We start from the raw sequence: 24,401 nt of genomic DNA, 5'->3' as shown, positions 1-24,401 counted from the left end.
TTATGGAAGGGTGTGCTACACACAAATGATTGGTGCCAAACTCAGGGACTAAATCTTAAAGCATACAATGGTTCATGTCCCCTTTGGCAATGAATCACTCCTGCTAATTATGATATACATAGCACCCCTCTAAGATCAAACACAGTGATGTGAGACTTGGGAATATGGGTTAATAGCAATCTACACTTTCATCACTATATATCCATGGTGGTGACACACACATATTCTGCATTGTGCACATCAAGCATATGGACATCACATCCAAGACCAGGGTGATCATACCTCCTGTATTCTACCTTTATCAGACCACTAATTAAGTAGAATGCTCCTTTCTGTCTTTATCTCACCAGACATCTGCAGCAATTGGAGAAAACACACAAGGTCTCTAAACATGACATACTTGGAAAGACTGAAAGACCTCTCAATGTACTCAGTATCATGCAGGCTGCTGAGAGGTGAACTATGCTTTCCCCACAGATTAGTCTCAAACCCACCCCTACTGGAAATGCTGGACATCTGCAAATGAAATGGGTCAAGAATAACTTGGCCCAGGGTTCTCAACCTAGCCTGTGACATAAACAGAACATACTGGGAGGCAGATATATCCCACAACTACTCACACCCTTCTGTACTAGGGTCCCACTGCATGTGAATCAGTGCTCCTTAATGACCCTGTTGAAGGGCAACCTTGACAACTGGTTGGGTCATTGTAAAGTCACCTCTGGGGTGGCATCTATGTCTGTCATGCACAGGGACAGTTGGTACCTCTCACAAAATTGCTCTGCTAACAACGACCATCCAACTAAGCTCAATAAGGGTACTTGTGTTTTTATACAGCTAGGCTTTTCAACACAATAGGGTTATTAGGCTAGTAGCCTCCTATGAACATATGAAGCTATGAGCCTATGCAGGTCTCCCAACATTTTATCTCTAACATGGCCTGTTGATGTCATCTACTATAAGTTCACCTGCAATCTTGTAAAAGTCAGACTTTTGCCATGGTGCTTGTGTACCATACTGTGTTCTGTAGTCTGTGTACTTAGATAGGTAGGGGTTCTCTTCTCACTAAAGTTAACTGGGTGTGTGTGTCTGTATCTAGCCAGAAGAGCAGAAGTGTGTATCCTACAGTTACCACTCCAATCCCATGGATTGACAGTATTTTGATGCTTGCACATGCCTACACATCAAATTCATGCAGACCTCCCAACGTCTTCTCTCCAACATACATTGCTGATGTCATCCACTATATGTTGGCCTGCAGTCCTATAAAAGTCAGACTTGTGCTGTGGTGCTTGTGTAAGGTACTGAGTTCTGTAGTCTGTGTACTTAGATAGGTAGGGGTTCTGTTCTCACTGCTGTCAACTGTATGTGTGAGCTGTTTCTTGACATTACAAAGGGCATTTTATACCACCATGTTGTACACTGTTATATTCTCCTCAACAAACACTGCTGATGTCATCAACTATATCAGATTTTTGGAAATGCAGTACTCCCACCAGGGCAGGATCAGAGACTGGCCTGGAGGCCAGACAGAAGTCACTTCATCCTATACAATAAAGATTACAGTGACATGGCTTTTAATCTATCCATGCACATCATGGCCTAATTTGTTGGCCCTGTGTTATCTTGCTGAGAAAGCCCTGTGGTTTCTCCAGCTGCTACATGTGTCTGGTGAGGTACATGAAAAAGAGAGCATTATATTCTTATTGGTGGTTTGATGAGGTTTGACTACAGTGCTCTCATACAATCCTAAGATCTCAATATGATGGCACAACATAGGCTTTCAATACCAGTGTGGACACTTGATAGTCTAAATTCAGATTGGTGGTATCTACATGTGTGTCTAGTGCTTGCACCACTATTGTCAATGCTGTGATTAACATGGAATTCCACTTTTCAGATGGACAACATTACAAACACACATTTCTGCATTTATTTGTAGATTGTGTACCTTTGTCACCATACAGTTGTGTGTGTTAGCTCCTCCTGCACTATGTTATCACCATTGGTGGACTCAATGATTGCACGCAATATGCAAGAATTAGCAAACTTGGTAAGCCAAAGGCCATAAACTTTAGCCTGAACTATCAAGAAATAGAGTTCAAACAGTGAAAGTCCAAGCACAGATCCCTGGGGTTTGCCACTGGTGACAGTTGTATTAGGACAGGTTGATTCACCAACATTCACATGATGTGTTCTGTCAGTCAGCCATTTGGTTACTCATCAATTGATTGCAAGGGCTAATACCAAGCATGGAGGGTTTTTCAATAATGCCTGTGTGGGAGTCATTGTGTCAAAACCCTAGGCCAGATCAAAACAGGCAGTATGCACTGTCTTACCTTCATCCAGGCCTATCACATGGAATCAATGGGCTCTGACAACATCAAAGTTCACCTATGGTGTGACTCTGCACATACACCTTCCTGATATGAATGAATACACAGTTCAACACACCCTCCACAAAGCCTATGTTCCCATACAAGGGTGTACATCAACATGCATCCACCTGAGTTGGGTGGACAGCACTTGATGCATGCAGGTATAGAGACATCCTGACTCTCCTCAGCTGTGAGGTAGACCAACATGTTATTATGGACCTCTTCTACATGTACACTAGTAATATTCAAGGTGTGTGCAATATACCTGTGTGAGCTTTTAATGCTACATCAAGTTCGTTACATCTGATAGAGTTCCTCAAATTGGTCATTGAAGGCATGCATGATGACAACAGTATCATCTTGTGGAACTTGACTGAATCAAGGCATTTGACATAAATCTACACTGAGGTATTCAATCAACACTGTCCTATGTGGCCATTAACAGCTATATCACCAAATGAGTAGATCACTGTATCACATATGTGGCATCTCACTATATTGAAATGTGTGATGCAACCTATATCTCAGGTCCAGTGATCAGGTCAGTACAACAGGGGTGTCTGCTAGGCCCTTTCCTGCGCATTAGTTAAGTGATGGACATCATAGATGACATACACATGCTATGCCCAAACCACTGCCTGAAGGACTACAGATTGTGGGCAATCATTGACTCTATCTGTGATATTAGTATATTACAGACAGTATCAACACATACCAAAAATTGCTGCCACAGCCATGACAACACCTGCATTGATAAGAAACATGACGGGATTTGTGGAATCAGGAAACAGACATACCACCCAAGTATAATGTGGACATCACACCCAATAATTAGACCAATAGGTTTGACCTGTCATGGGGTAGTTGGTAAGTGGTACATCTACCAGCATGTGGTCACAGTGCTGACTACCCCCTTGAATGTAACACAAGTACTGGGTATGTAAAGGACATGCACATCAGAGGCCATAATACCTTCATGGTTCCCAGCATTCATCACACCAATAACTGTGTGCAATGCACCTTCTACATGTACCTCCCTACACATCTTCCAGTGATGTGTAACTGAAGTGTACCATCTTTGTCACAGTACACTCTCACACAGCTTATTGGTCATACCTAGGTATTCTTTCTGTGGAATATACATGACTGTTTCATGGTGTGCAACACCAATCGCGTTGTTACACCAGATGCATGTGTGCTACCTGTTCTGCTTATGCACACCCTACATACATAGGTATTTCACAACATTAATGGTAAGTATGTCACCCGTGATAGCATGGATTGCCTTATATATATATATATATATATATATATATATATATATATATATATATATATATATACCATGCACACAAGTCAACTAGCCTGTATTCTCAATACTGTTGCATACAGGTATAGCAGTGTCCCTCCTAACACCTCCTGCAGATATTACAGTGCCAGGACAGTGTACATTGTTACCCTCATAGAGTGTTGATACATCATAATAGTTGTTCAAGTGTGTATGTACAGGCTCATCTCTTACCACTCCACATCACATTTGTTATGTCGGAGGCATGGGATTAGTGGTGGTATTATTCTGATATTGTCCATGATTGTGGTTAGTTCTTGTAATGTTTTCCATGATCCTTTACCTGTGGCCACCTTGCTGGAGACCTCTGCCAAGAGTACACTTGTATTCAGGCATATCAGTTTGCACAGCATCACAATATGCACCGTACCGTAATTGTATTTCATATCCCTGATAGATGTCCTCTGCATTATTCATGTAAGGATGCTTATCTCACACAGTCATCCTCCTCATTGCTATGTCAACTTGTGTGACAGAGAACAGATTTTCACTGTACAGTCTGTATTATACCATATAGATATGTGCTTGGTGTTGCTGCTACAACCATCTTCCAATGATGCGCCCACTTCTTGTACATGAGAGAGTTTCACCTGTCCTCTTTCCCTGTGTTCATTCTTACAATTCATATGTGTGTCCCTATTCAATACACACACTTCCCCTGAGTGATCATTTTACATGGCAGTCCATGTCCTGTTACAGATCATTAATGCAGCTTTAGTACAGAATGCTAGAAATGGGATATCACAATGCTCTGCACTGTAGGTACATTTTCTTGTACTGTGTTTGGACCATATACTTCACATTCAAACCTCTCAACTGTACGGATATTACCAGGATGTCCAGATGTTTTCCTTATCAAATGTGTGGCTTTCTGCCATATCACTGGGATGATCTCTGGACTGATGTGACTGAATATTACATACATTTGACTGCATACCTCTCAGATGTCCTGATTTGTGTAGAATGTCCTGTTTTTTCTCATATTTGTGATCCTTTCCTCATAACATTTTTCTTTTCTGGCAAATCCTTTTCATGTGATTGCGGAGTGAAGCCAGAAACTGTTGACTGACATTTGAGTTTCAAACATCATGCTCTTCAGAAAGTTCATGCTAATGTACAGCCTACGTTTGAAAGTGCAATATTAAACATCTGTTCCTATTTTGTGGAGTCTGTCCCCCATAATGTATGCCTTTGTCCACATATCTTGCTCAAAGAGGATGGCAGGTATGTTTGAGTTTCATTCTATCACATGTCTATGTGACAATTATATCCCTGGATTATATTGGCCTTTGTGGAGATATGTTGCACTAACAGATTCACAGCTATCTGTGAAGCCCTAGTGGTCATTGTGGCATTCCGCACAAATCTGTGGACCATAGGTGCTTTGCTTTAAACAGAATTGTCTCAGTGTTCACCTACATGGTTTCCTGGTTGGCCAGCCATGAAACCTATCTTAGAGGCACCACAAATCATTAATATGCATTGCATGCTACCGCTCACCTCACACTGCTGCTCAAACATCTAAACTCTGTGTAGGCTCTGTGCGAAGCCTACATGGAGTTTATTGAATCGTGAAGTTAAACTATTTATGAAAAGTATAAAACAAATGCTTTGGGAAAGTATAATTATGCATGTCTTAGTTTTAAAAGATTTACATTTTTCATTGTATATCATGTTATTATGAGTTTTAGGGGAGGAGATTGGAATAATTTGATGTAAAGGAATTAAAATGGCAATTAATGCAGGCATCTGATAGGAAACCTGGTAAATGAGACCATAAATATTAAATGTTATTTAACATTCTTGGTTAGTAAAATCATTATCACATATATTTAGCATTTGTACTAGATTTTAATTGGTTGATTTAAATCATGTGATTTATATGATATGTTTTATATATATATATATATATATATATATATATATATATATATATATATCTATATATATATATATATATATATATATAATATCCAGTTTAATTCTTGCCTTTTTCTCCCCCCATATCTTTCTCAAATCTAATCCAGTCCCTTGGCTAAAATCAGGTATAAAACAAGTAATGTGTCAAAGGAATAAAGATGGAAAATGTGGCATACAAATGGAAATCAAGTCACATTCCAGTCTTTTAAGCAGCTCTGCAGTCTCTTCTTCTCTAAAAAGCTAATCCTAGCAGACAAAAAAATTTGTACTGAAGACTTCCCAGATGGCTGCGCACTAATCAACAACCTGATTTCGGATCTCCCAGTATGGAAAGAGAAAGATAAATAAGAGCCAGCGATAGTATCAGCTTGAGTAAAACTCATTTATTGGCTAGTAAATATGCTGCTTCGATGCCAACAAGAAAGAAATTAAACGAACCTGAAGGAAAATCAACTAGAAAAGGTGAAGAGAAAACACTGGCTGGGAAGAATTCTAAAGTTGTTCAGCAAAAAGCAGTTAAAGCCTCAGCTTTTTTTTTTTTTACAAGAGATGGCTTCCAGTAATTTAGAGGAAAAAATAAACCAAATATATACAGAGGTGATTAAAATAAATGAAACACTGAAGAAGTATATCAACTCAACAAAAGGCTGGAAAATATAAAAAGCTTTAACTAGCTATTCATAAACGCATAAGACTAAAAAATCAGAGGTTGAAATGAAGAAAAGGCTAGCTGAGTATTTGGCTTCTCAAGAAGAACTGTTTAAAAAACAGTAGAGTTATAAGACAGAATGCAGAACAAATAAATAAATTAAAAACAATAAGTTAAAATAACAAAAAATCTGATTTTTTGCTGTTCCAGAGAAACTGTAAGGAACAAATTGTATTAATTTTATGCAAGCACATATAAGCAACTGGACTGGTATTCCACAGCAGGATTTGTTAACTGAAATTGCACATTGAGTGGATGCTCCAAACCTCACCATGAGAAAGCAGCCAAGACCTATATTAGTAAAGATGCAATCATACAAGCAGAAAGTTGATCTTGACAAAACTATGGAAAAAGGGAAACATTTTAAAAATTGGAGACAACAGAGTTTTGTGAAAAATTATTCCTCACTGTACACTGGGCAGAAGAGAAGCAAATTTATCTGGCAATCAAAGAATATTGAGAGGCAGGTAAGAGATTCAAGCTGCTGCATCCAGCTGCCTTCAGAATATTTTTCCTGGAGAATCAACAATATATTTTATGCAGATCCGGCTAAGGAGTAAACAAAAAAAGTTTATCCAACAAAAAGAGAGCCAGCAAACAGAATGTGATGCTGTTTCTTATTTGTCTAACAATAAAGCTCATATAGAGACTTTGCCAGTGAAATCTTTTCCAGTGTTCCAAAGGAAAATGCTTGATAGACAGTAAAAAGCAGGAGTACCTTGAACTTGAACCAGAGTCTGATGTTGGGAGATTGAGATGAGCAGGAAGAAGAAGAAGAACACTTTAATTAATGAATAAATGGGAGACTATGAAGCATCAATCAATTTTGTGAAATAGGGCTTTGCGAGAAAAAGTGGGTGTGAAAGACAGGACTTTTTTTAGACTTTCTTAAACTTGTGAGTGAACTGTGAAGCATATACCCCACTTTATGTGATTCATGTTTTGGAAAAACACTGAATGGGGAAAAGTAACTATAAGTAAAATATTTTTTGTTCTTATTGGTATTTGTATAAAACATCCCATGATATAAATTGCACGTTATAAATAATAAAGCAGTTTTGTGAAGTGTGTAGCCAGGAATATTTTAAATGTGGGTAGATTTTTTTTTCAGTGACTGATGTATGGATTAAAGATATTAAGGTAAAGAAATACTTTTTTGGTTGTAAGAAATATAGGCTTTACAGTATAACAAGTTAAGAAAAGCTGGATAAAAGCAAGTTTAATGTTAATATGCTGCAATCATGGGCTGCTGGTATGATGTAAAAGTGCACTGATTATATTATATGTAGAATTAAGATATCTTCTCTTATTTTTACAAGGGTGAATGTCTAGAATAATGTTTTTACCTTAGGTTATAAACAAGTGTTTTTGTAAGCAAGTAGGCTTGAAAAATAAGACAAAATGCTTAAAGCAATGAAAAATGCCTAGCTTCTTACATCTGAAAATATATTAGCTTGTTTTTTTCCATTAATAAATGATCAGTGAGAGTCAAGAAGTCTGCTGTTAGGCAGAATTACATTCTCTTCTGAGTGATATTTACAAATATTCATTGCTGACTACTTTTACATGGAGATGAGCTGTCTGCGTGTACAAACAATTAATTTTGAGAGTTCTGAGGATTTTTTAGGGAAATGCAAAATTTAAAAGTGTAATGGCATTTAATTCAGTGAAATTATTGGGCATGAGTAAGAGATAGCAGCCTCTCTAGCAGCCTGAATACATAAATGCATTTAATGGAGCAGTGTACAATTAATTTTTTATTTAAAGATAGCCAATATCCTTTTTCTTTGGGCCAAAAGTTAATGTTTTCTGAAAGCATACAAGCTGTTTTTCATATTGGGAAAGGGGCTAGAGATAACAAAAGAACAGACAGCAATCAGTGTAAGTGGGAACAGAGGCTGTAGCTTATGCTCTGTAGCTTATGCTTTGGTGTGGTTAATCTTAATTTTATGTTGGGTAAAACCTGTGTGTGCAGCTGTTGATTTGGGACAATTGTGCCTATCTGGAGGGTTAAACTTCATTTTTTATGAAGATGTAATTGTTTGGGGCATTTGTTCTAAGTTAATAGAGGATGGGGATGTTTTGAAGATGTGAATGGGTATTCTTGGTTTATGTTTTGAAAATGTATTTAGTTTTTTTATTTTAAGGTTTTCATTAAACAAAATACCCTGAAAAATGTGACATAGGTTCAAATGGAAATGAAAAGAAATAACTGTATAAAAGATCAACCTACCAAACATTAGTGTGCGTATGAAACATGAACGTTGGAAATGCACATTAAAAAATGACATGTATAATAGGTGGTAACAACATTTCTTTTCTCATAATATCTATGTTATCCATATTATTTTGTAAGCAAATTGCCTTACAGGTGTAGACTGATTTGAAGAGTACTGAATTATATTAAGAAATTCAACATGCAAATCGCAATACTGGAAAAATGAGCATGTGAATTTTACAAAGAAAGGATTTCAGGCTGGATCTTCAGCAGAATATCAGGACAAAGGAAAAAGGGAGTAATTATACTAATTGCTAGAGGGGCTCCAATAGTGACAGAAGAGGAATAAAGACAATAATGCTAAATTTCTGGTAGTAAGGGGATGTTAGCAAGGGAGGAGGATTACATTGGCATGTATTTATATTCCTCCAAAAACTCCTATTATGGAGCTTAAGAAGATTTTGGGAGACATAATCAGCTTTTAGCAGGGAATATTAGTTATAGGAGGCATACCTCTCAACCTCTTAGTGCAAGAAATCTGGACAAAGCCATAAATAAAAGTGGGACAAAGACCCAAAAATAGGGACAATTGTTAAATATTGCCCATACAAACTTAGAAAGTTGATAGAATAACAGGTTGTGCATTAGCATGAAGTTTCTGAAGGGTATGAAGTCTGAAATTCAAATGTCTGTCATTATTTTCTAACTTAAATCTTTAATGATTTGTCAATAATTTGTCAGAAAACCACAATTTTATGAAAATTGGACCAAAAATATAAGGCAAATATCTGGACATTCTGCAAAAATTTGTACAGTTGAGAGGTATGATAGGGGGACTGGAAATTGATTTGCAATAATAGTGAGTATGTATCAAGTGGCCATAGAAGGGAAAATATAACAAAAGATGGTAGATTTCTGAAGAAATCTATGAAAGTATTTGGTATAGGAAATGTGAATTCAGTAGTAGGAACTCAGACAGAATTTACATATTTTTTTACAAGAAACATCTTTATTAAATTATCATGTGTGATACAGATAGTCTTACATTTATATATAAAAAAAAAAATAAATCATAGCGGCACAATCTCAATTGCAAACATTATACCTTACAAACTGTGCCAGCACAACTGTAGCTGCAAACCTTATACACCACTTTTAATATATCCAGTCATTGTCAGTCAACCATTGCATAGCTCATTCAGATCCTGCTTTCTTTTAAACATCGTTCATCCTCTCCATTTAGTGGTCCAACATTTCCCTTTTTTTCCTGTATAAGTTACTCCTACCCTTTTCAAAAGATTGCAGTTCCAGTTGTTTTATCTCTGCTACTGTCTTTGTTACTTCTAGTGAAGTTGGTTTGGTCTTTGATTTTCATTTTCTAGTTATTGCTTTTTTGGCAGCCATCACAACTAGACTCAGCAAGGCCTTACTATGTCTAAGCAATACCAATTCTGTATCATAGCTAAAAAAAATAATTTCCCTAGTCACTCCAATTTGCTCACCCAGCATCTCCAACAAAGCAGTCTGCACTGAATCTTTAGTCAGCCAACTCATTACACTCCCAGAAAATATGTTCCCAGTTACCTCATTCTTCCTACCACATCTCCAGCATTTGCTGTCTATCTGAGGGTATACAAATAGCTGTGTAAACACTTCCAGGCAAGGATCCTAAATCTTCTGGACTTTGTTGCATATTTGGGAGACATACATAGATTTCCCATTGTCTCTTTGTGAATTGCTTATCCAATTTCTCTTCCCAATTTCCTAACCTCTTCTTATTGATTCTTATAGTTATCACACAATATTTTATATGCTGTACTAATTATTCCTTTCTTAATGGCTGCTTCTATTCTAGATTCTACTAAGAACTCTACCACTGCAAGTCTTTTGTTTAGGACCCCCCCCCATTTCCTTCTCTTTGCCTGTACTTTGATATCAGTCCTTGACATGGAAGGCCATCTCTAACCTGCAGTCCAAATAAGTTCTTAGCATCTTACCATTCTATTACCTTCCCCTGTCTAGTTATTTGCTCCCAATACCTTGGTTCCTTTGCCAGTTTTCTCCAATATACTCTTGCCCCATCTTGCCTATTGTCTGTATCCCTAATTATAGTCACGTCTATTGGCAGAATCTCCTTTCTCTATTCCCATATTGGCTTAGTTCTTAGAATACCTTTTGCTACTTTTTGAATATAATATTCTGTATGATTATTGTTGTTCTCCTTAAAGGTTTGCATCCAAAATCCCAGTCTCTCCCTGTTACTTAACTCCCCCATTTCTTCATCTCTTTCCATTTTGAGTTATAGTTCTCTGCTTGTGCTATGTCTAGGAGCCTTAACTGTGTTGCTCTGAAATATCCCTTCAAATCGGGTAATCCCAATCCGCCTTGTTATATTGGAAGACTAAGCTTATCCCACTTGAATCTTGCCACCTTCCCTTCCCACATAAAATTCTTCAACTCTTTATCAATTACTATCCACAACCTCTCCTCTGGTTGATAAAAATATGCCTGACCTGTATATAAGACTAAAGAGACTAAAACATTTTAACTGCTTGTATATTAATATCAAGAGCCATATAACAGAGCTTCCATTTTCTCAATTTTTGTATTATCTTTTGTTTGGTCTCTTTCCACATATCTTTATCTGCCACATCGGTATCATTTTTAATCCATATTTCTAAATATTTAATTTTATCATGTTCTTATAAGTTTGGATATTGCTGAACGAATTTGTATATGGGTACATAATTTATTGCTATTGCTTTTGTTTTAGCTTCATTAATTTTGTATCATGAAAAGGTTTGAAATTGTCTCAATATGTTCCACAGCATTGTAATGTTTCTTTCTGGGTTTGTCAGGTATAAAATAATGCCATCTGCAAATAAAGCCAGCTTCTCTTGACTACCATACCAACTATATCCTTGAATTTCTGAGTCCCTTATTTACTTTGCCAGTGGTTCTAAATATAATGGAAACAACAAAGGGGAGAGAGGACACCCCTGCCTAGACAGAATTTATATATTATTCTCTAAGGTACAATAACTGGGTTAGACTTGATAGAAATTATATTTCATGGGAACATGTTAATTTGATTGAAAGCTTCAACACACACAATAACTATTTCAGATCATGTACTGATAAAAATAAAAATAAAATGCAGGGTGATGAAGTAAAAATGAGACACTGGTGACTTCCTACCTACCTTCATGTTAAAAAGACAGGAATTTAAGGAATGCGTAGGGGAAATTATTTGAGAGTTATTAGAGAAGATAGACATATCTTCAGATGTTATAGCTAGTGGATGGGAAAAAATGAAAATGGAGTTTAAAATAGGGTTGAAATAAAAGAGAAAGAGGTATGGTTAAGGTATGGTTAAGAAGTAATAATAATTACTTAGAGGGGCTGACAAAGGTTAAAGTATTGCAGAATAAGGGGAATCTAATGGAACAAGTAGAGGCACAAATGCAGAGTGCTAAAGAGAAAATAAGGGAGTATCTGGATAATATGCATGAATTTAGAAAGGTTGCTGCTATACAACTACTTTTTGATAATAACTCCAGAGCACAACAAATTTTAGCTCAGTGACTTAGGCAACAGAAAGTAAAAAGTGTTGTCTCCAAACTTTGGAAGCCTATGACAAGATAAATAATCATAGATCCTTAGAGATATCAGAGATATTTCAGAAATTTTATGAAATTTTGCATAAAACAGATAAACGTGGAAATAAAGAAAGAGCACACATAGAAATATTTATGGAAGACTTAATTATGCCAAGATTAGAGGTAGATGAGACTCAACAACTAATAGTTAAGATAGGAAGATATGAAATAAAACAGTTATGTATAATCAATCTATAGGGAGACCTCCAGTAAAAGATGATATTTATGTGGAAGTCTGAAAAATAGGAGTGAAAAAAATGCTAAAGATCTGGGAGATTTTGTTTAATAGTATTTTTAAAAGGAAGAGACGAACCAACATCTTAGAAGAAAACTGTGGTGGTTATATTACCCAAAGAGGGTAAAGACCCATTAGACCTAGATTCATATAGACCCACGTCAATTTTAAACCATGATTCTAAACTATTTATGCCTATGCTAGCTAACAGAATAACAAAGGTGTTGCCAAAAAAGTCCAGTCCACACCTATAAGAAACATTCCCTGCTGAAAGGTGATTATTTCTCCCAAAAATTTCTTAAGCTCCATAAAAGACATTTTTTGGTAGAATATAAATACATGCAAGAGTAATCCTTCTCCTTTGCCAACAGCCGCTTACTACCATAAATCTACCATTACTGTCTTTTTCCCTCTTTTATTAGTACTGGAGCCCCATTGGCAATCAATATTATTACTCCTCTTTTCCCTTTTCCCTGATATTTTGTGAATATCCATATTCAATGGAGCAAATCCAATATTTCTTAATATAATTCAGTGTAACTTTTTGTCTGTACCTTTAAGGCCATTTACATTCCAAAATAATATGGCAAGAGTAGCCATAATGATAAATAGCTATTGTTCCAACCTATTATACATGTACGTTTTTTTTGAATTTGCATTTCCATCTTTTGTCTTACATGCACAAACTATTATTTGGCAAGCTGATCTTTTAGGGTTCCTATTACGTTATCGAAAGATAACGTAATCGAACGCTCAGAACTTTGAAACGGCTGCATTTCGAAGATGGCATTGTGAGATTGCAGTACAGTGAAGATTGGGATATTTGCCCTTTCCTCACTGTAGTGCGATCTCAGAGTTGTAATGCATATTTATCTGGGGGTGTTTGGGGTGTAGCCCCCCCACAATAAAAGTTTCGATATGCGGCTGTTTTGAAGTTCTGAGCATTGGATTACATTATCTTTTTTTTTTTTTCAAAACAGGTTTATTGTTTTAACATACAAGAGAAATATCATAACAGTTTTATACAAGTAATTAAAAATAGATATGATTATAACATTCAACAAAACAACTAAAGTATTTACAAAGACATCCACTACAATCAGATCAATTAATTAAACTAAAATACCATGCTATTGAAATTAGGATTTTTTTAACAAATTTTGTAAATTATCCCATACAATATAATAAGATGTTTTTCTAGTTGTTCTTGACCTAATTGTGTTTATTTCCATATGGCACACTATGTTCATAACATTTTTAAATTCATTGAATGAAGGAGGTGTATCTGAAATCCAATTTCTGGTTATTATTTTCCTAGCCACTGCTAGAATAGACCATAACAAGGGAAGCTTAACCTTTTTAACACTTTGAGGTACAGGTGTGTTGAATAATATAAGAGATTTAGAAATAAGGATTACATTATCTTTTGATAACGTAATATAAACCCGATCTTTTATACAGTAATTTCTTCTCATTTTCATTTGAACTTATTTCTTATGTTTCAAGACTTTTTTGTTTAAGGAAAATCCTCTGACAAAACACTTAATACATTTTCAGAATACTCCCATCCCCCATTAACTTAGAACAAACACGCAAAACTATGAACATTCACATCACAGGAAGTTTAACCCTCCAGATAAGAACAATTGCCCCCAAGTCAACAGCTGCACACAGAGGCATTACCTAATCTAAAATTAAGGTTACCCATGCTAAATTGGATGTTACAGCCTATGTCTCCACTTATACTTGTTGATGCCTGTTCTTTTGTTATTTCTGTTCCTCTTGAGATGTGAAAAATAGCTTGTATACTTTCATAAAATGTACTGGCTCTTATTCCTCATTTACTGTTTTCACAGTGGGAAAGCTGAAATTAAACTATTGGTTAGTATGGAGCCATCCTGGAAGTCAATCTGTCACTTATTTTAATTACCTCTGGGTATATTTGATTTATTTTTTCTCTCATTGGAAGCTATCTCTTGTACCAAAGCTGAAGCCTGAACTGCTTTTTGCTGAATAGTGGCAGGATTCTTCCTAGTCAGTGTTTTCTCTTCGCCTTTTCTGGTTGATTTTCTCTCAGGTTCTTCACATTCCTTCTTTGCTGGCATCCACTCATTTTCCTTGCTAGGCAATAACTGAATTTTCCCCAAGATGACAATTTCACTGGCCTTTTTCTCATTTTCTGTTTTCACACAGAGAACTGAAATTAAGCTGCTTATCAGTGTGCAGACAGATTGGAATGTATATGATCACATGCTTAAATATTCTGTGGTGTGCTGCAGTGATATGGTAGGGGGAATTAATCAACAATCTATACATTAGATGAAATAGAAATGGAAAAATCAGCTGCAAGCTGTCTAATGTAAAATGATGTATGATACATAACTATAGCTTTAATGTGTTTTGCACTAAATTTAAAACAGTGATTGGTGGGGGTGGAGCAAATTCCCAGACTCATTTAACCAAGTAAATGAGTTTTTAGTTATGATTACAACACTTTACCATTTGCCTCATTTTTGTTGCTGTTAACAATGCCATCTCACTAATATTTAAAGAAAAATACATATTTCAAGTGTAAAATAATAAGCTTTTTGTCATGGAGTGCCCAGGTTCTGTTCAAGAATGAACACCATTCTTCTGTATTTGATAACATGAAATAACTAGACTCTAGTGCGTGGAGGAAATGAACACAGCCATGCATATGACCACCGGTGTTATAGCCTCTTATGCGCAGAGGCATTTGCTGATTATCTGGTTTCATGCAGGACAGCCAGTTTGAGATTGTTACAGTTTTTATACCCAAAATTTCAGTCAGTCTATAGGTTGCCATGCCATCATTTGGTGGCCCCCCTATATTCCTGCTTCAGGGAACATGAACATGACTTATGAACATGTGCAATCCCATAAGGGATCCAAATGTGCAGGTCTCAAGAAAGTATAAGGCCTTTTACTCTGACCATAATGTTTCATCATTCTGCAAGTATTGAGTATGGGGGCAGTATAGCAGTCTCTTTCTCTCCTTTAACTGCTTTTGTATTCAAAATATCTTACAAGCCTACCACACTGGTATACCTGCATGACCACAACAGAAACATAACTTATCTACCTATCAGCTGCTCTTACCAAAGAAGACAAAAACTTAAAACCTTGAGGGAAATGTAAATTTTGTTATCAACTCTCATAGAGATCTCTAACCCCAGCAGTTTGCATATGACTTGCTAATCCCTTAACTTATTTTATGAGGGTGAGTAAGGCAATAGCTAACTGCAGTTTTAAAATGAGCCATCTAATAGCCATCTCTTAAACCAATAACATAGTTTGTCATTTACATCTGAATCTCAACCCTCCCATTGAACTTTGTCAATGGCCACCTTCCCAGTGTACCAAAACAAAGCCTGCATTTTTGGATATTTGCATATTTTCTTCTCTATATTCTCTTGCAGACTCCTACAAGTTATTCTTTGTAGAGTTTCCACTAGTGACAAGCTGATTTCCATACTGATGTCGTCAGAGGTCAAATGGTTTAATGTTAGTGTATATTGGGTTTCAAAATATGAATGTCTTGGGCTCCAGAAAGGGTTAAGGCCTTGATCACAGTTATAAAGCATCAACAATATTTGTAGTACAGTCACAAAGTATTTGAACAGCACAGTATGTGGTCAGAGCAGGAATTAGGATATATTACATCCTGTGTGAGCTTGTCAGAAGCAGGAACCCTTAGATGAGTATTTGTACAGCTTGTGCACCCACCTGAAGGAATCATTGCCTCACTGCTTGACATCTGTTACCCTAGGCAACCAGTTTGTTTACCCATCCTCAAGGCTGGTGCATTATAAATCATAGGAATGCATCACATAGGAGAGGGAGAAATAGAAAGAGAGAGAGAGAGAGAGAGAGAGAGAGAGATGCATTTGTTCTACTGCAGGACAGTGGTTCACTTCTCTTTTTCTTAGAAGTAGGCACATCTGTTTTTTAATGGATGCCAGCTGAAAGTCTGCAATTATGAACCTAAGGAAAATAGGAATTTAAGTCTGAACAGGGGGAGTATATACTAATTTCAAGGCTGTGGTGTCTCAAAGTATTTTCATCTACTCTGATGTACAGTGTTCTTGGCTTTAGTATATATATATAAGTAAGATGTGGCGGCTGTGGGGTGAGGGTAAAATGCATTAAAAGTATAACAGTGATGGTCACAATTTACTGATTTTGTCAGAACTGTAGTTTAATTTTTGAAGTGTCATGACTTGCTGTATCAGGTCTTACATTTCTGACAGAGAGACATTTGTAATGACTTTCCTTGACTTTTGTCTTGAAACCATGCAAGTGTGGTGGAGGAAACAGATGAGATTAGCTAGGGTCTATATTACAATACCGAACTAACATAAGTTCAAATGTTGTAATATCGAACCCAAAAGTCCAAAACCCAATAATAACGAAAACACAGAACAGCGATTTTTTTTCCCAGGGAAAAAAAAAAAATCACTGTTCCGTGACAAAAAAATAAATAAAACCTTAAACTTAAACTAAAGTGGGGGGCTTTGCCCCCACACCCCCAACATGGGGGGCTGTGCCCCCATACCCCCTACCTAAATATACCAACTCTGAGATCGCACTACAGTGGAGGAAATAGCAAAGCCCCGAAAACAGGCCACCGATTTTTTTCCCTGGGAAAAAAATCCATGTGCCGTGGCTTCGCTATTTTTGGATTTTGGAATTTTTGGTTCGATATTACAATGTTTGAACTTATACAAGTTCGATGTTGTAATATAGATCCAATTGGCTAGTATCTTGTCTCACAGAGCATAAACAAATGGTAATGAAAGTGGGGGCTTAAGAGTGAACATTTGTTCTGAAGTCTTTTCAGAGTTCAAAAAGAAAAGATGACTCTGAAAATGAACATGCATGTATCCACATAAAAGTGGAGCCCATGTACAGCATTACAACATTAGCTGGACAGGTACGAAATATGGCTTTTTAACGTTGGTATATCGCTAATGACAGGTGCTATATGGATAGAATCAATATGTAGAAGGTGCTTAAAAAAAACAGCTGTGACATTCAAAGGAGACCTTTTTTTTTTAATTTTGGCGACAACGCGCAAGCTTAGCTGCAAAGTTAAAAAAATGGGTCAAGTACTCCTTACACTACCTAAATTCCTTCACTGTCTTTTTTACAGGGTCAATATTCATCATTTTTAATATCTGTTTGGTAATTAGGTAAGTGAATTGTTCTCAATCACAACCAGTTTTAAAAAGGCTAACTCTGCTGCCAGTAGAAACCTAGATTTAGTACAGATTTGGTCTTGTGGAATTAACAATGAAGTCTTTACCCATCTTAGGTTACAAAGGGATAAAACCCTGACTACAACTGAGACAAACCAATTTTGATAAAGCAAGCATAAAAGTGGCCCCATGACCAGGGGTTGTAAGCTTGTAGATTCTAAGCAGAAATGTCTATATAGCTTGCAGTCAGAATAATGAGAAGCTGCATGGGAGCAGCTCCTGGCCAACGGACAAGTAAAACAGAGTTCCATAAGACCCAGTCTGGGGGCAAAGCCACATACCTGGACCACGGGATGAGACTATCCACCTCTAGCAGTATAACAGAGGCTAGAAAGCAAGCAGGGGCACAAACAACTTTCATATATACTGGGTACATCCTTAGTATGGGGAATTACTGGGATGAGTCTAACCAAGGGAGACTTGAAGTTTGACAGGTAAGGGGGCCAAAAAATAATATGATTTTTGTCAGTTAATTAGTTCTCCATCATAAGGAAATTAACTTGAATCTATGACTCAGAAGCTTAATAATAACTTGATAATAGCATGATTTATTCAGTGTAGAAGGACATCACAGAGCCCACAGTGTTTGAGTGAACAACTCATTTTCTACTGACACCAAACGGTTCCATAGTTCACCTAATTTACTTGATCTTTGCTTGCTTGAACCAACTAGTTTTAGCCAAGGTGGATCTTTTTGGTATGAACACACAAACATTCAGACAAACAAACAAACAGCAGGACCACACTGTTCTTCAGACTGTTCTTTGACCCCATTACTTCCACGCGTCTATATTACATCATCGAAGCTTTAGTTAATTGAATAATTAAGCTCGATCTTGTAATATCAACAGCTAAAATTGTCGAATGGACAATTCAACCAAAGGAAACACTTCCCTTGGCCAAATAAAAAAACAACAACTTTACATCCAAAATCAAGTGGGGGGGGGATGTGCCCCCCACCCCCCCTATTTAAATATACCAACTCCAAGATCACTCCAAATTGGAGAAATGGGCATACTCTACAGAACGGCCAAGGGAAATGTTTCCCTGAGTTAAATCAGCCATTCAACAATTTACATTTTCAATATTACCAGTTTGAACTTTACTTATTTGATTAAGTAAAGCTTTGATCATGTAATAGGGAACCACTTCCACTACCCCAAATACTGCAGTAATCTCCTGATGTCCCACATCGGCTACAGTACACAGTTTGTCTTCCAGCCAGCCTTTTGTTCCACACACAGTAACATTTTTGTTAAAAAAATGATTTACCCACAGGTTCTTATGTGCTTTTCCCTTCAGGCAGCTCCTACAATGTGGAAAATGCATACAACTCCACTGGCAATTAGAGTTTGAATACCAGCTGTTACTATGCAAAAAAAAATCTTTAATGAAGATTAGGAGTAGTTTAAGTGAATCAGATATAATAAGGGGAAAATTACTGATGTTAGGGGGGTGGAATGTACAACAGGTTGTTGGAATATAATTTCTTCTTGTCAGGATGAATGATTTTAACTTTAGAAGAAATGGGTTTGGTGGAAAAGGCTTCATAGTAACAAGTTTTGTAGAAACGTGGAAACTCACAAAGCTGGGTGGATAATGTTCTTTATGTTGTGCAGTTTTGCACAGACACACAGATATACACTCACACTTTTATGTACCGTGATACTGCCAGCCCAGCTATCTGGAATTTTGTAAACAATCATATGTCATTTGTGAATATTAATATGATTCATATGCTTGTCCTACAAATGTAAGAGAACTGTATGTTATGTATTGAGTTTCAAGAATGTAATCACAGTGTTCCCTACTGGAAAAGAACAGAAATGTATATAAACTATATACCTGTGCAAATGTATGTTTTAGTAGTAGAAGCTGGAACATACAGAGTTAACTTGCAAAACTTCAAGAAAATAAGTTGAAAAGTAAAGTGTTTTATGATTGTGTTATCTCACTTTCAGTGTAGCAAGCAGACACAATGTCTAGAGGGAGAGGTTTTCCTATTGTCTTGAAACAGAAATAATTACTAGGTTTCCCGTGTAAAATTGTTTTTTTATGACTTCCATTTCTGAGCAAACATCTGAGAGATGTATTTTTCACAGAGAAATGTTAAATTTTGTTAAGTTTCTGTCAGCCTGAGAACTGAAGGGAGGTGACAAAGAGTGATGTCAGCCAGGCTAACCCAGCAGTAATGTTTTGATATTAATTTGGGAACTCTCTCAGAGACTGTGCATTTTGTATATTGTCTTGGACCTAGAAACATCCATTCAGCACTTCTCATCTGCATTTGCCTTGCTCTATAAGTAAGTTTAGGGTACAGTAATTTCTCTTAGGTATAGATAGGAATATAGTAAAGATAAGTTTAGATTTTTTTCTGTATTTATTTGAGACTATCCTGCAATGTTGTTTTAAAATATTTTCTGTGATTCTGAACTCTGTGGTTACTGTGTTAATTGAGTATTATTTTGTCCTTGTATTACTTATTATTAAATATATTTAAACCTGTCTTTGTGGCTGATATTTATGATACATATTAATCTCTTAAAGTACTTGCATATGTGTTTGGTGACACTGTACTCCTAAACAGACTTGGTACTGGTCACACTTACCATTTGGATAATAGTAACATTACACAGTAGGATTAGTCACCCTTTGTAAGGGCCTTTATAGTAGCTGATAAGTAGTGGTTGGTGACAGTGATAACTACCTCATAGTCTGTGCAGAATTGGGCATAGCTAGTAAACCTGTGTGCTTGTAAATAAATCAAATCTCAAAGTGTGTGTGTGTGTGTGTGTGTGTGTGTGTGTGTGTGTGTGTGTGTGTGTGTGTGTGTGTGTGTGTGTGTGTGAGCTACGTAGGCAAGGATACGAAGCACTGGTTGGACCAAGAGGGTGCTGGAGGTTTTGGCTTGACCTCTCGGCTGAGATATTAACTCTATAGCTGTGCCAGTGTGGAGTCTTATTGGGGATCTGGAGGAAGAGGGAGAAACCAGCCACAGACTGACTGTGATCTCTGTGTGCTCTTAAGGGAAATTGCACTTTACTGTGTGTGTACTTGTCATCCTCCCATTGTGTACATCCCTCACTGTTTCCAGTGGTGAGGACTGAGGCTCCTTGATTACTGGGCCAGTACAGGGATGTCATATATTAATTGGGTGGCAGTGGTGGGATACCCACATCACATATTAATTGGTTGATGGTGGTGAGTTAGCCACATCACATATTAATTCACTTGTAGTGGTGTGGATATTGAATTCCTGTAGCCTGTGTACAGTGGTCACTGAAGGTGTTTGTATTCTCAATCATCCATGGAGTGAACATTCAGTGTTCATATCACAATTATTTTATTTTTTATGTTAGCTTAGTTAGGGAGAGCAGGCAAGCATGTCAGCAGAGGAGTATGGCAAGCTGACAATGAGCCAGTTGGCTGAGATGTGCCAGGCTAAAGGACTGGGGAATGCCAACCTGACTAAAGCAGACATGATTGCAGCTTTAGTCACAGCTGCATCACAGAAGAGCAACCAGGAAGACAATCAGACTGGCTGTGGTGATGTACAACTCTTTGAAAATGGACAGCTCAACCTTTCCACAGAGGACTTCAAAATCTGTCTAGAGTTAAAGAGACTTGAGTTGGACAGCACCCATTTGGAAATAGAAGCAGCAGAGAGATTGAGACATCTGGGCTTAGGAAAATGAAAAACTGTGATGTCTGCAGGCTGAGGAGAATGAGATGCAGAGGCAACATGAAAAGGAGATGCTGACTCTTCGCTAGTGTCATGGAGGTAATGGGGAAGAGAGTTACCGAACCCCAGAAGCAACAAAGGTCAGTAAATTTCTTCCACAATTTACAGAGGGGGATAATTTTGATGGCTTCATTCATATGTTTGAGAGGGTATGTAAACAGTATAATGTTGACCAAGGGCTCTGGGCAGGGTTCTTGACCCCCTTACTCCATGGTAAAGCTGTAACTGTAATTTCTAAACTGTCTGATACTGATTGTTTAAATTATAATATTGTAAAGAACTGTTTGCTTGAATATTTTAAGTTAACACCTGAAGCTTATAGGAAAATATTTTGTGAGCACAGATGCATGGCAGATGAAAGTGTGTGTGAATATGTTGCTGAACTAAGCACTTATTTTCATTTGGGGGTGAGTGAATGTCAGGCCACCACTTTTGAAGGGCTGGAAGACCTTTTGGTGAGGGAAACAAGCCCTTAGCACTTTGCCTGCGAACATGAGAATCTGGTTATCTTGTAGAAAATGCATTATTGCAGATGAGTTGGGGAAGAAGGGAGACCTATACCTAGCAAGCAGAGCATCACTGCACAGGAAAGGGACACCCAGTGCTGCTCATGGGTCTAAGGGAACCCATGGTGGGCAGCCCAGACTGCCCCAGCAGAGTCTTCCAGTATCAGGGGAAGCCACTAGTCCAGGTACACATCCAGGACCAATGGTTAAATGTTTTAAATGCAACCAGTGGAGCCATGTAGCATATGGATGTCCACAGAGGCAAGGTGGGGAACAAAAGGTGGAAGAACCAGTAAGTGGGAATGACAAAATGCCAACAGTAGGTTGTCTCGAGACAACAAGGGTACCAAACTACCACAAGAGGTTATATCCTATCTTAGTGAATGGAAAAGAGGCCATGGCTAAGAGAGAGACACAGCCTCAGATCTAACAATTGTAAAGGCTGCAATGGTTACAGAAGAGCACTACTTGTTTGGGCAGTCTACTCCAGCCAGAGCTTTAGGAGGCACCCCATTCCAAATACCTTTGGCTAGGGTTCACCTTGACTGTGAGTGTGGAAAAGGAAGCCAGCAAGTAGGTGTGTTTGAGGGTATCTCTGCAGATGTCCTGATATGGAATTATTTTGATAATGCAGTACCATGTGTGCATGCAGTTACATGTGGTCAGGCTTGGAGACAAGCATGTGGGGCTGGTAGCTTGGGGGAGAACCAGACAGACTGCACACTTGCAGCCAGGACTAGTGAGGTGGTTACTTCAGGGAGGGAGCTACCCTGTAACAGAGACTGAATGTGAGCCTCAGCTGCTAGTGGGTACTGATGTTCCCTTGGACAGAGGGACTATAAGGGCAGAGGTGAGTAGTAGTAGTACCCAGGCTGACAGTGAGGCACCACTGTTAGGGGATGCCAGACTTCCTCTAGAATGGGAGCTGGGAAGGGTATAGAAAGTGGACCCTTGAGGGAGGGCTAGAGGGTGAGAGAATACAGCAGTTGGTAGTGCCCAGAGCCTACCATCTGGCACGTCTAGCCATAGCCCATGATATTCCCTTTGCAGGTCATATGAGCATAAAACATACAAAGAGATGCATTATGCAGAACTTCTATTGGCCTGGGATTTTCACAGATGTAACAGGGTACTGCAGGACCTGTGAGCAGTGCCAAAAGGTAGGCAAGGCAGGAGACATGGTAAAAGCTCCTTTGATGCCTTTGCCTGTGATTGAAGAGCCATTTCAGAGAGTAGCTATGGATATTATGGGACCTCTGAGTACTGCAAGTTCCACAGGGAAAAATATATCCTAGTGGTAGTAGAGTATGCTACCAGATACCCAAAGGTGGTCACGCTGTCCTCCATTGAGGCAGAAAAGGTAGCAAATGCTTTGTTAGAGATTTTTAGCATGGTAGGTTTTCCAAAAGAAATACTGATTGACAGAGGTGCCACTTTCAAGTCAGACCTGCTGGCTTGTCTGTGGAAGTACTACAGGGTGAAGCACCTGAAGACCACCTCCTACAATCCCCAGACTAATGGTCTTGTTGAGAGGTTAAACTCTACACTCATGTCCATGCTACGGGCATTTGCAGACCAGTTTAAGAGGGAGTGGGACAAATATTTGCCCCATCTGTTGTTTGCTTACAGAGAGGTTCTCCAGGAATCCACAGGTTTTTCACCCTTTGAGTTGCTGTATGGGCATAGGGTGAGGCGACCTCTACAGTCATAGCAATATACCAGTAAGCCAACTGACTTCTCGATTTGATTCAAGATGAGTGGGAGGGTGAGTGTGAATCCCACAAGGAGTCTGTTGTGTCATATGTCCTAAACCTCAGAACAAGGCTCAGGGAACTTATGGACTTGCCTCAGGAGAACCTGGGAGAAGCCCAACAGCAGAAAAAGGTCTGGTATGACAGGGAATGCTCGAGCTAGATAGTATGCTATAATCTCATTCCTGTCAGACACAACAAGCTGCAGGTATCTTGGGAGGGACCCTACAAGGTACTAAGGAAAGGTCAGTGATTGTTAATTGCATGGTAGAACTGCTAGGCAGGAGGCAGGGGCACAAACTCTACCATGTTAACATGATGAAACCTTACCATGATAGGGAGGTCATTGTGCTGAGTATTTGCAGTGGATTGCAGGAGGAGTCTGAGGGGGGTCTGGTGACTGATCTCCTCAGTGAGGCTTGGACTGACACCTCAGTGGAAGGGGTAGCCACATCTCAGCAGCTATCCCCTACCCAGGTTCAAGAAATGTGAGCAGTGTTACAGGAGTTTGGGGACATTTTCACTAGGAAAGCAGGATGCACCCACCTGGTGCAGCACCATGTGGATACAGGACCCCATAGGTCTATTAAACAGGCCCCTTATAGGGTGCCTGAGAGAGTCAAACAGACTCTGAGGGAGGAGATAGTGGAAATGTT

This window comes from Protopterus annectens, chromosome 10.part0, assembly GCF_019279795.1.
Source record: "Protopterus annectens isolate FY-2018-M chromosome 10.part0, PAN1.0, whole genome shotgun sequence".
Lineage (NCBI taxonomy): Eukaryota > Metazoa > Chordata > Ceratodontiformes > Protopteridae > Protopterus > Protopterus annectens.
Note: the sequence above shows the minus strand (reverse complement) of the source record.